This window comes from Acanthochromis polyacanthus, chromosome 15, assembly GCF_021347895.1.
Source record: "Acanthochromis polyacanthus isolate Apoly-LR-REF ecotype Palm Island chromosome 15, KAUST_Apoly_ChrSc, whole genome shotgun sequence".
Lineage (NCBI taxonomy): Eukaryota > Metazoa > Chordata > Actinopteri > Pomacentridae > Acanthochromis > Acanthochromis polyacanthus.
In genome coordinates, this window is record NC_067127.1 from 6,284,125 (window position 1) to 6,299,058 (window position 14,934).

At 39.4% G+C, this 14,934-nt stretch overlaps 1 protein-coding gene across 4 annotated transcripts in view; it reads left to right on the plus strand.

Moving 5' to 3' along the window:
* The window catches only part of chrm3a (cholinergic receptor, muscarinic 3a), an 81,194-nt gene that overhangs the window by 37,624 nt on the left and 28,636 nt on the right, over positions 1 to 14,934 (plus strand). The gene's annotated exons all lie outside the window — the stretch shown is intronic.

A 14,934-nucleotide genomic window follows, 5' to 3' on the forward strand; every position in this document is an offset into this window, starting at 1 on the left:
GAAAAAGTGTGGGTAGCACTGGCAAATGTTATCACATTCTCCTGGTGTTTTTTCCATTAACCTGGTACGTGAGATGCGCCTAACCTGTGGACACTTAATTTAACAGCATGCCAGTCCTTTAAAAAAATCCATTATCTCTGCAGAAGCTCGTCTGACCCCGGCAATGATAAATGTATAATGCGGTGTCCGTTCGTAAATGCACATTTGGAGAATGTAGACAGAGATTGATAATGCTTCACGTTGTCACGTCACTATCAGTGTTACGTTTTATTATGCTTTTGGAGGATTTGGATTAATCTGTTCACGGTTATAATCCTTCTTGTTATTAGTTGATTTTCTGTACACTAGTTTACGTTGCGATGTGCAATGTAATCCAATGCTCTTTCTGCTCTAAATTGAAATAGCAAACGTGCACAGATTCGCTTCAGAAAATAAGACGTGGTGCATTTACACATTGCAAGTTATTTGTGAGCATGCACATGTCACATAATCTGTCAAGACGACATCAGATTTTCAACACAGCCAATGGAAATTAACTGGGATTTGTATCATTTACAGTTTTTTTACAATGAAATCTTAAGGATTGTAACTTTTCAGGGTTTAATCCTGGGATTTCCTCTCAGACTCTGTTGTGTTCGCAAATATTTATCACTTAACAAAATGCGCTTCAGCTACACTGTAAAACAACCGTAGCTTAACAGATTTTTTCCATTTTTTTCACATTTTTGCTTAATTTTAAAATATATAAAAAAATACTCTTAATAAAAATGACTAAATGAACTGAATTCATGTCTATGGTGAAATAAAACATAAACCTTTAGCTGAACAACCATAAAGTTTCCATTTTTTTGAAGAAAATTACAATTTATTTTTCACATAAATAGATAAAACTGTTACATTTAGTTTTAGGCTTGTGAATGTATAGTAATGACAATAACAGAGAAAGAAGTATTAATTATTTAATTGTACATAAATTTGTTTGTTAAAATGAACAGTATCTTTCATAATAACATTATTTGTTCACGGCAAAGGTGTTGAATTAATGCGCTTCCAGTAGTGTCATATCCATTCAGTTTAATATAAAAAACACTGTTCAGATTTATAACCAATTTATTCTCATAAACAGTGATAGTTGGATATAACTACAGTGAACAAGTCACTCCATCATTTAGATCAGGTACCAGGATTATTATAATGTCAACTGCTGTCAGGAGATTAAGAGCATTACAGGTCATTTCATGTGTTTAATACAGTAGAGATCTGTGGAGGCTGTGGATATTTCCGTGTTGGCCAGCACACAGAACCATGGGAATGTTAAATGAGTTGTTTTGTGATTGTTATTTTAGTTGTGTTGTGTTTGATCGTTGTAGATGAAAGGCATGGTCCTCGTCCTTAATGAGGCTGAGAGCTGTTGAATTACAGTCCCTGTCAAAAGTCTTGACGCTTATCCAAGTTGTAGGAACAACAAATACTAATTTTACTTGTTGTTGATTAATTGGAAGTGGAGGTACTTTTTTAATGTTCAACATCTGACAGGTTTACGAGCTTTATATGTGAAATTACACAGAAAGAGTCAGATTCCACTTGATATTGTCTAAAATTAACAGTAGATTCTACTTTATCTACTGCATTTTGACATTTTGTACATTAAATTACATGCTAAAACCCAACTAGTAATGGCACTTTTCTGCAATATTTAATCTGATCATTTGTATTATTATTCAGCATTATTCAGCAATGCCTACAGGTAGGCGTCTTTACACATGTAACATCCTTCATTACACATTAAAAAAGCCCCAAGAAAACAAAGAATCTTACGTAATATTAAGGCTACAAACTACATTTATTATGGAGAATGACTGCATTTTTATAAGATGGTTATTTTACATTATTTCACAGTATTTTCTAGCGCCATAGATGCTAGAATGTTGTGGGGTTTTTTTTGCTTTTTGTCTTTTTTGTGTGTGTGTAGAATATTTCATGCCCATCGCTCAAAGCTGATAAATGCTTCAACTGTGGAAAAATGGTCCCTTTGTGTTAATTAGCTGCCACAGGGCTAAAGCATTTGAGTAATACTGACATACAGGTAAAACGCCTGTAAAACAGGACTCTGAGGGACTGGCATTCTGCTGTGGCCTTTGATTGGCAGGGGAGCAAATGGCACCGGCATCTGGAGGCACTTGGATCAGACCCTGATAAATAAATCCACACACACATACAGACACAAAAGCGAGCAGATAAACACATGAACCCATGCAGCTAGACACAGTGAGTGCAACTGACCCGGCAGCGCTCTTTGTGTCTTTGTCTGACTGTCAATCCACCTGTGCACGCTCCGCTTTGTAGCAGCTCAAAGAGGAAATGTGCTCTCATTAATAAAATCACCCCTTGAGTTTTTTTTTCCTCATGTACAACCTATAAAACTCAATGTTTTCAGTAATTTGCCATTAGTCATTATTTAGCTTTCGTGATGGGTGTGATTAAGTTCCGCGGTCTCTCTGCCTCTCTCGCTCTCACACACAATTTGCTCTGAAATCTACAACATGCTCGAGACTCAGAGTGATTGATTTTGGCGTATTAGTCCGCTACCCACTGTGTCATGTAATCTAACGTCCATGTTGATGAATCGTCCGTCTTCTGGCTAACGGCAATTAACTTGCAAGTTGAGGATTACATCTGTCTTGTCCAGCTGCATTTTAGACCCTAATGTGGCTGTTTAAATCAGACCCACAAAGCATTTGACTTTACAGAAAGCCAATGATTGCATTACGCCCTCCCTTTACATCAACTCAGACCTTATAAAGTCAATGCTCCCAATTATCTATTCCCCAGTCAGGCTTTTAACCTTGCCTGTCTTTTGTCTCCTCAATCATCTTATCAATAGAAATAATGTTCTGAGAGTTTCTTCATAATTGCGTTAATTTGAAAAATGAGTGCAAATTATTCCTTCCACATATGCACACATACTGTAATGTCTCATTTTCTTATGTCTAAATAAGTATAATACTTAGAGGTACATCTTTGTAATATTTTCTTGGCTTGCATTTGTTTGGACAGCACTGATGTTTTCTGGCTATAATTGCCTCCTCAGTTTGTTACCTGTAATCCACCCGTCAGTGATAGGCCCCGCTTAACCTTGCCGATAAAATCCCAGCTGAATCTTACCCTTCAGCGGAGAGGCAGGAAGTAAAATGCAGGGCTTCGCGAGGTCACCTCTCCACAGTGCTATACACCAGAGCACCAGGCCCCTCCATTTAGCAAAGTAATTCAACTCATTACCTCTCTCTCCAAACTGTATGCATGGAAAGTGTTATGCCTGAGCAGCTATACTAGGCTCTTAAGCTGCCTTGGTTTATGAGGTTCCCGCTATGTGTGTGGGTGCAGGAGCCATCGCGCATGCCATGTATCTCCCTCCTGTGTCTCCAAACATTGATAAGGCGCTCGGAGGGTGAATTTCTCTATTTTGCATCATAGCCCCAGGCCAAAAAAGTAAACAAACCATAATGTAAGTTCAATGTGCACATTTCATTTTCAGAAAATAAATGTGTGATAAGTAATTGGAATTCTAGTAATTTGCTAGTTTAAGAGAAAGTAAACTGGAGTTCCTGGAAGTCGAGAAGCTGGATTCTGCGGTTTGGAGCATATTTTACCAACTAGTTGTGTTTTTTGTGTGTGTCATATTTGCATTTGCAAGGACTCTGTGTACTGATTTTTACAGTGAGACGCACTACTGTTGTGGAAATGGGTGATGTGACGACACATAATCTTACAAATTTGACAGCTAGAGTTTGTTTTTGCATCTGCACTTTTAAAAAAATCTATTTGTGGGCAATGTTGCTGTGATTTAATGAGCAGAACTTCTTCATGAAACAAGCTTGGATTTGGATTTTGCTTTTTGCTTAATTGCAAATAATGTAACTTTTTTTTGTCATGTATTCAGATCGATTGATTACCCGTTATGTACTGGTTTTATTCCCTTCAAAGTACACTAACAGTTACATTCAGTGGAGCTGTAATATTGAATCAATCAGAAAGAGAAAAAAAAAATCAAACCTCTCTAATGTGACGGGTTCCTGCTTTTCTGTATCTGCTGGGATAGTAAATGGAATTTTGAACTGTTGCTTGAACAAAGTCCACAATTAGAAGAGTGGATCTTTTGGGATTTACGAAATCGTCGAGGACATTTTTCACTATTTATTTACATTTCACAGACCGAACAATAAATTGATTCATCCAGAAATTCTCAGTGCTAAAATATTCACATTGATACTGCAACAGAAACTTAAAGAGCATTTGGAGAGCTCGGGCCTCTGCTCAGGCCAATGCTCTGTCTGGATCCACACCAAAATTTAATGGATTCTTCCTCTGGCCGTCCTCCACCTCCCCACCAAGTTTCATGAAACCTGGCTGTGGATTTTAATTTTTTGCTATCTTTTGAAATTCTACAGTTTATAAGGTCCTTTCTCTTTATTAGCAATATTTTGACTAAATACTTTCACTTCTGATGTGATTCCGTTGGCAGGCTATGCCATCAATCTGCCCTCGTTGGTCTCTTTGGCTGGAACTTGTATTATACACAACAGAGGCTGGATAATAGCTGGGAAGCACTTGTCAGTTTTCTTCGATTACATTCAGACAGTGTGACTTAAATGGACCTCCACTTCTAATGTATAATTTCTTGTTCATTTCTTGGGAACATTCAAGCCCGGCTGCTCCTTGTCCATCAGCTAAGATAACTGCCAGTGTGATTTGTGCGGTGCAATAACGCTCACGGTCATTTCCTCTGTGAATTATTGGAGCCGAGAATACCACCATGTCCTGCAATTAATGACACTCCATTGATTCAACCCAGTCCCCTTCAGCAGGGAAAAAACATCTTACTAGAAGGGTTGTTCCTCGCGGGGGATCTTATGGTAGTCACAGCTTTGTTTAGGTTAATGCTGTCAGTTTAAATTTTGCTCTGGGGACAGAACCAGCAGAGCTTCACCAACATATTTACCATAACAGACGGAAAATCAGGAGTTCAGTCAACATTTGATTTACTGGGAAGTGATGCCTGGTTTATTTGCAAAAGCTAACGTTGTGTTAAAGTGGATTTTTAAGCCCAGTCAAACACATCTGTTTTTCAGCGTTTCACTTCACCCAGTGAGACTGAGGTCAGTTCAAGCTGGCTGAGATCTGAATATTCATGATTGGTTTCAAAATGCAGTTGGGATTGGATAAAAATTCCTTTTAACGAGCAGAATTCCGCTCATTTGAAAGTGCTTATATGATTTAATAGTTGTAGTGAGGATTACTTCTCATCCCGGTGGATTTCAGGAAGAAGGCTCAGACCACCCTCTGACGTCTCGTGATATTTCTCTTCCCTGTTACTGGCAGCAGTTGAAAACAAAGATCATTATCCTCCGCCAGCTCATAGTCTCTGCCTGTTACTGTTCCCCTTCTGTTTTCTTCCTCCCCCCTGCTTTTACACAGCATACTGTACGCCCTGTTTAGTCAGAAATAACCTTACAGATGCACTTGCATCCACACTTGTACATTCACATGGCTGGCAGATGGCACAGAAAGCCTTCCATCAGCACTATAGGGCCAGTGAGTGTGTTATTGGTCAGCATCCAATACTCAGGGATGCAGAATCCTGCAGTATGAGACAGAGGCGAAGGCTATTCAGGGCAAAGTGAAACCCCTCAAATGTATGGAAGGTGATAAAGGAGAGAGGTAGGAGAGTTTTGAGTGAAATGCAGTTCATCTGCTAACTTTAAAAGTTATGGCATGAAGCATGAAGGATTTACCTTGAATGAGCCTCACATAGATTTTCTCACCTCTGTGACCTGTATGACAGGTTGATCTGTGCATGCTGTGAGAGGATATGATTGCAGGGGTCTCATGCAGCTGTAAAAACTAAATAATAAAAGGAAAGATTCAGAATAATGGGTTTTTGCACCCTGGTGTCGCCTTCATCTTTCACAAGATTTTCCATATTATTTTAACAGTAGAAGATCGTGACTGAGAAAACTGACATTGTGCATCTTTATACTTCTTCTTCACTACAGTACTATTTACTATGACAAGTTTTGAATATGATATATTGCTGCAACTGAAATTTGCTCCCTCCCTGACTGCTGCACCATAAAAATGCAGTGTGCTTGTTTAAGCGTCTGTAATAATCATGAAATTACATAATAACATATCACTGATGGGGTTGTTTCTGTCACACAGCGACTGCTTTGATATCTGAAATACATCTTGTTGATAATACTGTGTACCTTAACTTGAGTGCCGTTTTTAGTAAAGAACTGACTCGAGTGTACACAGGAGTGGATAACTCCATCAGTGTGTTTTATTTCACGCTACCATGGTTACCTACGAACGACAATTGCTTTTTATTTTCTGAAACAAGTGATATAGATTTTTAAAACCTTGATCTATCCAGGAAGGCAGAGATTTTCTGTTGAGATGGCTGATGACTCACTTTTCACAGCAGACAAACTCGCTGAGTATCCGCTCATCTGCTGAGCTTCCCTGGTGTCTCACTGCTTTGGTGATGTGTGCCTTGGTGATCATGTTGCATTCTGTGTAAACAGAAGGTCAGAGTTTGCTTTCATTTCCTTAAGCTTAATTTGCAGACCTTTTTGCACATTTTATCTGTAATCATAAGACACGTGTTGCTACTTTTCAGGTATAAATGTAATTGGAATGTTTTGCCTTTTACCTCTAGTAAAATCACCTTGTTCTTGCTCAGTACCAACAACGGTTTGGCTTCTAAAGATATCTTCACCTTTCTAACGGCACAGCAGCAAAACACATTTACTTGTCCGATGCACTCGATCCGATTTACAATCAAAGAAACAACCCGTACAACTAACTGTCTAATGAATTTCTGTCTTGCTTTGCTGTCTCGCCCAGCTTCCAGGTGGTATTGGTTTTTTCTCTTTGCATTCACCTCACTTCCACTGCAGCGTGTCTCTCCTCCACAAGTGAACGCGATAAGATTGAAAATCTCTTTTTCAGCAAGACCTACAGCAATGAATAATGTCTTGCTGGTTGTGCAGCTGCACCTGCCGCTGATGGAGACAAAAGCAGAGACAATGGGCTTTGATCTGATGTGAAATCTCTTAGCCACCTCTGCGTGTAGCCATTGACAGAAAAGCATCCCAGTGACATGGTGTTAATGACTCTGACTAGAACAACACAATGCAAGAGCCAGTGCCTTCAGGCTGGACCATGTTAATGATTTTGTCCTTGCTTAGATGCAGCACAGAGGAACATAATTGACAAACACCTCCCTGTATTTAATGCTCAGCCCATAATGATGTATGCTGATGTATATTTCACATCCAAACCCACAACATAAAGCTGCAGAAATGCGTCACTGATATTTGGTAGAATTCCCCGAACTGCGATCTGAGTTTCTAATAATGATATTTTCATCATTTCTGAAATAAAATGCATTCTTCTCAACATGCTTTTACATGAGGAATTTTTTTATTTATTTTATTTTGTGTGATGGACCATACCAAAACTATCAGGGCATCTACAGTGGAGAACAATGAAAGTCATTAAAAGCTGTGGGACTTCACTAGTTTCTGCAGGAAAGGCAGAGGCAGAATGGGGATGTGGAAAAGCAGGGGCAGATCAAGAGAGAACTGAAGTTGAGAGACTGAGATTGATGGTGGTAAAAGAGGAGGGAAAAAAAGCATGCAAAGGGAAATGGAGATAAAGGAAGAGAGTGTGTGGGTTCATCAGAAGTGAGCTAAGAGGAGGAGAGCGAGAATTCAGTACTTCTGGAAGAGATGCAGCTGTCCTCACTCTGAGTGACTGTTGCAGAGTCAGACTAATTGATAAAGTATGCATAGTTAATACAATCTACGGCCATCTGTCTTTGAGTTATAGTCTTTCTATGACAAAAGCGCTGTGACAGAGCGGGTAAGAGGAAAGATGACACCGAAAATGGAATCCTATTTGGCAGCCGCACATCTGCTTGGAATTAATGGGACTTGGTGAGATAGTTGCAGCTCGCCGTTACTGCACAATGACACATCTGACAGGTCAGTTCTACTGTCATAGTGTCACCCCTCCCCCCTCATCTCCTCCTAGCTTGGAGGTCATATCTTTGACATCATATATAAATGAATTAAACTGTGACCTGAGACACGGATCATGACGTTTTCCATAATTAAATGGGATTCAAATGCCAGAATTCAAATGAGATTCAAATGACGACAAATCTGACCCATTAGCTTGTTGTTTATGCTAATGATTGACTTCTTTGTATCTCTTGATGCAATAAATTGGTTCCTTTGCAATCCTCAGTTGGTCTTTTCCACAGTGATTGCATAAATTAGTTTGTTTTTGTTTATCATTTCTCCAGTCTCGTATGATTCCTGCAGAAGCCACAGTTTTGCTCACTGTTTGGGTGGCCAGCGCTTGGCATAACTCAGACGTGACTAAGCCAAGACATGTTTCATAACAAATTGAGGTTTGCTGAGATCAGTAAGTGGCTCTGTAGCCGGCACACATCGTGATCCGTTACATAGCAAAGTCACTCCGTGTGCTAACACAATCACAGCAGCGGGACGGTGGAACAGCAGACACCTGACCTAGTGGCCAGAAATAGCACGCCATTTGTTTGTTCGCAAACTCAATACAGATCACATGCGCTGTGTCATATCACTAAATTCAATTCCCGAGTGGGTAAGAGCGCCATAAAATATGTCCTTACTCACAGAGGCCGGAAATCTGACTTCCAAATGGCTCCATGGATAATTTAAGGTTCAAGGCAATAAACGTTTCACATGGCAGTATTTCATTAGTGGAGGCGCTCGGGTTATAAAACGCTTACTTGGTTCTGTTGTCTCACCTCCCACAGTTAGAACTCTATTTCATCGCTCACATGAAACGTTATCTAAGTGTGTCCCTGACGCCTTGAATGCATGTTCACCTCACACTGATTTTATTAGAATGAATCAGCAGAAAAACAACAGCACTACATAGCAACCATCTGCTCAGACTTCTTGCTGCGGTTGCAATTGTCAACGCTGCGAGAAACGCACAAAAGAGGCATAATATGACCTGTATAGTGGTATTAAGTGGTATTCTTCCAAATACAGTGCATGGTGTCTCCCAACTCCTCTGCAGCTCTGCCTGGGCTGACTGCTTTATCCTCAGAGTAAGTCTGGCTTCCTTAATGGATTTTCTTCTTTGCTAGAAGTGGCTTTAGAACAGTCTCAATCTGAATTTGAAGTGACACCATGCTGTTGAGACTGGCTCACTTTTGGGGGAAGTCCTCCCTGATTCTCCCTGAGTGACTGGGGGTTGCTGAAAAGCGGCGCTGAGTGTTGTGGCGCTCACTACTTAGCTGTCACTCCCGGTAAGATAACCTGCGCGCTCAATTCTTGAAGACAGCTAAAAAGTTTTCTGTGATGGAAGTGTCTGTAGGTAGATGGATAGAGCTCTGCGCTGCTTCTAAATCTGTCTCCTTACTGAACACCTCTCTGCTGTTTAATTTATTGTCATGTGCCTCCTCTGATAGACGCAGGTGGTGGCTACAGTCACAACCCTTCATGCTTGCCATTCTTCATTTATATCGTCTCTCCTCCCTTGTACAAAATGCAGCTTGCTTTATATTTTATCACACAAATGATAACTGACAGAGCGATTTCGACAGATTATGAAGTATGCATGCTGTACTTGTCTTGTTAAATTAGCACTTTTGGTTAATTTTAAAAGGCTGTCAGCTGCCACTGCTTTAATAAAGCACAATCAGTCATAAGTGTCAGGATTTGGAATAAGCTGATTATTATTTTGAAGAGTGCCTCTGTAATGTCAAAGCAAACGCTCACTGTGCATTTAGAGGTGGACCTCTTGTCATTCAGCCGAGGTGGCAGGGGTTTTATAGATGACTAAAACGAACACCTTCCAATCCTAATGAGCCCACTAAAGACGAGCTCATTCTGAGCATCATCCCCTGTTGCACAATTAGGCTCAAGTCTGAAAATAATAAGCTATTGTAATGACTAATTATTTGCCGTCATGTTTGTGTGTGTAAATGTGTGCTAGCGTTTCTCACTTGCTGTCTGCATGACTCCCCAGGACCGTATTTTCTCGGTTCAACCTTTATGAATATGTTACCATATTGAGCGAAGAAAAGCATTGATTTTTTTTTGTTTGTTTTTGGTTTGCCTCCACACTTCAAAGACATCATCTTCACACCACAATCAAAGATACTTTTTCCTTTGCTTATGATGATTTTTTTTTAAGTCATTTTGAATTACTCTGAATGACAGCTTTAAAATGAGTTTCAGGGGTAATGATAGCAGCTCGTAGGAGTTGACGGCAGGAAGAGTCTGCGTCTCACACTTCTATTATTCAGGTTCTGTCTTCTTCATTATTTTTGATATAAGAAGAAAAGAGTATTCTTTTTTGTTAGATGGAAAAGTCAGGGACTTTTCATCCTAACACATCTTAGGAACGGTTCAGTTAGATCTCAGGAAGTTTTTAAAGGGCGATGACAATATTTGAAAAAGGTTCCGCACTCGGAGGCCTCTTCTGCACACAAGCCGATAGATAATGATTCTCATTGACAGAAGTTACCAGATAAAACGGCGGCGGCTGCCATTTTATTGAACTGACAGTTGGTTAAGCCCTACTGCTATACATGTGATGCTTTTTATTCTCACACAGCCCACATGTCGTTTTACAGTAATAACGATGGCAGATTCACTCCTCCAAATGATCTGCCAACTGCACCTACCACGCTATTTGCGTCTCGTCACGATTAATAATATAGCCTGTTTAAAACAACAGGCACTGAGCCAAATTGCTTTCCAACAGTGAAATAACGTTAACATTGCAAATTTACTGCACTAAAAATAAGGATAGGACCCTACAAAATTACTTATTTTGTTATATTGTGGTTAAGGCTGACAGTATTCTATTGTAAACACATGATGAGACTAATTTAATTATTGTTAAACCTCTTTGACATTATGTTATACAAATGTATTTGACTAAACTGAAATAAGATAAGCCTGTATTAATTGCACAGCAAGGCAGTTTGAAGCTTCACAGGTGTAAGTGCCGACAAAATAGGGACACAAATATTGTACAGATTCTTCTATTGCACAGATTACTTTGTGGAAAATAACAGTAGAAAAGTAGAAAGTCGTTGGTATTGCATAGATTCTTTCATTAGTAGAGAAAATCTGATACTAAATATACTGACATTGCACATGTTCTTTTAAAACTGCACAGATTCTTCAAAGGGTTTGTCATGTAAATATTAAAGTTATTTATAAATGTACCTAACTAATTTTAATGTTAAGAATAAACAATTTTAAATCCTGTAAAAATGTACCTCACTAATTGAATTAATGAGGTTGCAACCTACTGTATTCTATTTTTTCAAATGTACCTGATTAATTTGAATAATAAAGTTAAGATCCTCAGATATTGCAAACCATACAAATTCACATGACTGTTTCAGAAGTTAAGACTGAGACCCAACAATGCTGCAAAGAGAAACTCAACAGAAGTATTCCCTTCCACATCAGCGACACTGGAGAAGAAGAACTTTCCTTTAACTGGAGGAGACTTCTAGCAGAACCAGGCTCATCTTAGGTATTTCACTGAATATTAGTTCTATGAACTGTTTTAAAAAACTGTCTCTGGCTGAATATTGATTGTTTCCTGTTTCCAGAAAATATCTAGTAAAAGTGGGCCTGCTGTTTATCTCCATTTGATTTTTGCATTTCTAGTTCTAAACTACAGATCTTGAGCTAAATCTACACGTGTTTAGAGCCGCCTTACCAGCTGGTGATCCATAGAATGGATGAACAGAGTGGGTCTGTCCTTACTGTCAATAGGAGATTATAAGGAATATAAGGAGAGGCAAGAGGTTTAAAGATGTTTAAAAGAAAAGGTTTTTGGGGTGAGGACTGATTTGTCTGTTTGGCAGTTGTGACACTATCTTGGATAACAACTTCGGCAGAAGTTTCTCTAGTGTAAACTTCCCCAAACCCAATAAAGAGCAGGACAGAGCTGCTGACTGTGGCTTACAGTGGAGAAATACTATTGTGAACGGGACTCTTTTTAATCTATGAACCCACAGAATGTCATTGCTAACCCTCTGGGGTCTTTCCTGTTGCAAGAACACTCAGTTGATGTGCTTGTTTGTTACCTGAGGCCTTGGGCTACAAGAAACCAGACACAGCTACTGTTTGTATTTCTGTTTGTTACAAAACAAAAATGTTAGAAAATGTAAGTTTGCTTTTAAACTATTTAGAATATAATGTGACATTGCAGTAGAACTCATGTTTAAACAGCTCATGTTGTGCAGAAAAAGTGTATCTTTTAGTTGATTCTATGTGGAAATACTGAATTTATTCAATTTTATATCCTGGAGGGTTAATTGTGTGCTGCAGGTTTGGAAGTAATGCCTAATTACTACTGTATTTAACAAACTAGTTAGCCAGAATTGCACCTTATGAAGCAGAGCTGATTAATCTGTTCCTTACTTTTCATGCACTTGGTTTTGGAAAGACAAAAAACCCTCGCTATTTCCTTTTAATACACAGCTCCATGCACACCACTTCATCATGTGGAGAAATCCAAAGCTTGGCGAACTTACTGTCTCTAGCTCCAACCGCTGAGCTATGAATTAATCTTTTTTCTCTTTCATTCTATCGTTCATGCCACCCGAATTTAATTTGAAAAACCTGCTTTTTGTAGATTTTGCTATAATTGGGAAGCAAAAAGATACAGCCCTCTTATTTTGTTTGATGCAGGTCAGTGTGAGTCTAAAAGAAAAAAAAGCAATAAAATAAATGAAGCCACATTCCAAACAGCAATTATTCCCCGCTTCAGTGTCACATCTTTGAATCTCGCTGTGGTTTACCATCACTCTGCACTGGAGGAGGAGGGAGCGGTGTAGCCAGGTGGAACCAACTGTAATTAGACCGCGGAGGAAAAAAATGATGGACACGCAAAGCAGTCACAGACAATTTACCGCAGAAGAGAAGATACATTCCCTGCTTTTTCCGCACCAACACCCCATCCAGCTCCCACAAGTCCACCGGCCCAGTCAAACGTTACAACCACATAATCACCTCACTCCATTATAGGTCATAACTGATTTTTTTTAATGTGCTCGTATTTCTCTTTCTTACCTTGACCTGCCTCCCACATCCTAACGTCAAGCCTCGTTACCTGCTTGTTTTCCCAAGCATCGTCTCTTTCCTAATATTTCCGTCTTTAGCTGCTGCTGCTACCTGTTTGCACTTCCTTGTTTTGTGTTCCCTCTTTCTCTGCATTCAGTTTAACTGATTCTGTTCCCTGCTGCGTCCCAGTGATACCGTTTTTTCGCTCTTTCGTCGTCGTCACCCTGAGCAACACAGTTTTAAATCACCTATTTCCCTAAAGATTATTTTTCATGATAATGGGTAGTTTCATATTGGCAAAAATGCCTCCTGGCACTGAATTGTCTCCCTCCAAACAGTGCCTCTTCACATTTTAACAGCACGGCTATCCATCACGCATGCCGCGCTTGTCTGTCTCCAGGGTGGAGGTGATTTGTTATCCAACTGGAAATTACTGTGCTGATGTTGCTGTTTGGTTAAAAAAGAAAACACCCTGACTCTGACGTTCTGGGAAGAGAAGTGGGGACGAGCTGTATTTTCTTTTCTTGTCGCTCATCCCTCTGACTTAAGGCAGTTATTTCATATTTAACTGATATCTTTTGTTTAATATATAAAAGGGACTCTTGGCCAGAGACAATAATTTCCTCTCTGTCTTAATTTTACTCCCATTTAGTCTGCTTCAAACATTCTATGAATTGCATCCAAATTGCATCATCTTGAAGGCATCATCAGATTCGTTTTTACCGACATATCCTTTATTCATGTCTGCACGTCCATTTCCACATTCAGTCTGTAACATTTAACATTTAGTTGAAGGGGAATATCGAAAAAGACAGGCCTTGCTGCTTTCAGTCAGTAACAAGCCAGCATACATCCACCTCAATTAGAGGCTCGTGTGAAGTTTTCCAGGAGTTTGAAGTGCTGTTTACAGCACTCAGCGGCTCAGCAATAAAAGTACACTAAGAGGAGAAATAAGAGGAGGAATTGCAGGTGTTTTGGGAATCAAATGCATCCGTTCCTTGAAAGAAGACAACATTTAGGAACATTATTGCATTCGATCTCACCACCAGGAGCCCATAGTTCTCAAATTAATGTGTTTTCAAAGTGGAGAAAAATTCAGTATAACTGTCATGTCATCTCATGAGTATTGATTAACTTTCAGGCACCACTGAAGGTAAATGACACACATGAAATTATAAACATCCAACAATCACACTTCTCTGTTCAACTTTTGTATTGAACTCACTGTAACCGGCAGTTTGGTTTGACAAATTCCCAGAAGAATAGAGAGGCCATGAGTTCTGACTCACGCAGCTCAAAACTGTTTCTTCTCTAAAAGATGCAATGAAATCTCATGCTTTCGATGAGATTACACGTCTGTTTGTTTTTTCAGATGTCTCCTTTCTGCACGTAGACTGCCTTTTGTTTAGCAGATGCTGTAAAGATTTGGTGAAAATACTGTGGTTGGCTAAGATGGTTGTTTGTTTGTTTGGTCAGTCTACTGCTTTGAAACATCTCTTCAACCGTGCAATTAAGGAATGCCGTGAAATTAAGTTGAAATGATCCCCTTAGGATGAATTGGAGCAGTTCTGGTGATCATTTTAATTTAATTTATATTGTGGTTTACGAGAAAATACCTAGTGACTGAATAATGTTCCCATCGGTCTCAGCTGAACTTTTTGCTTAAGATGGTGATCACAGAAAGCATACATGTGCATGTCATGCTGAATGTTCTCAACTAAGTGCAGAAGTCTTGTATAAAAGCTCTGTGAAGTTACACTTTGTAAAAGGTTGTGTT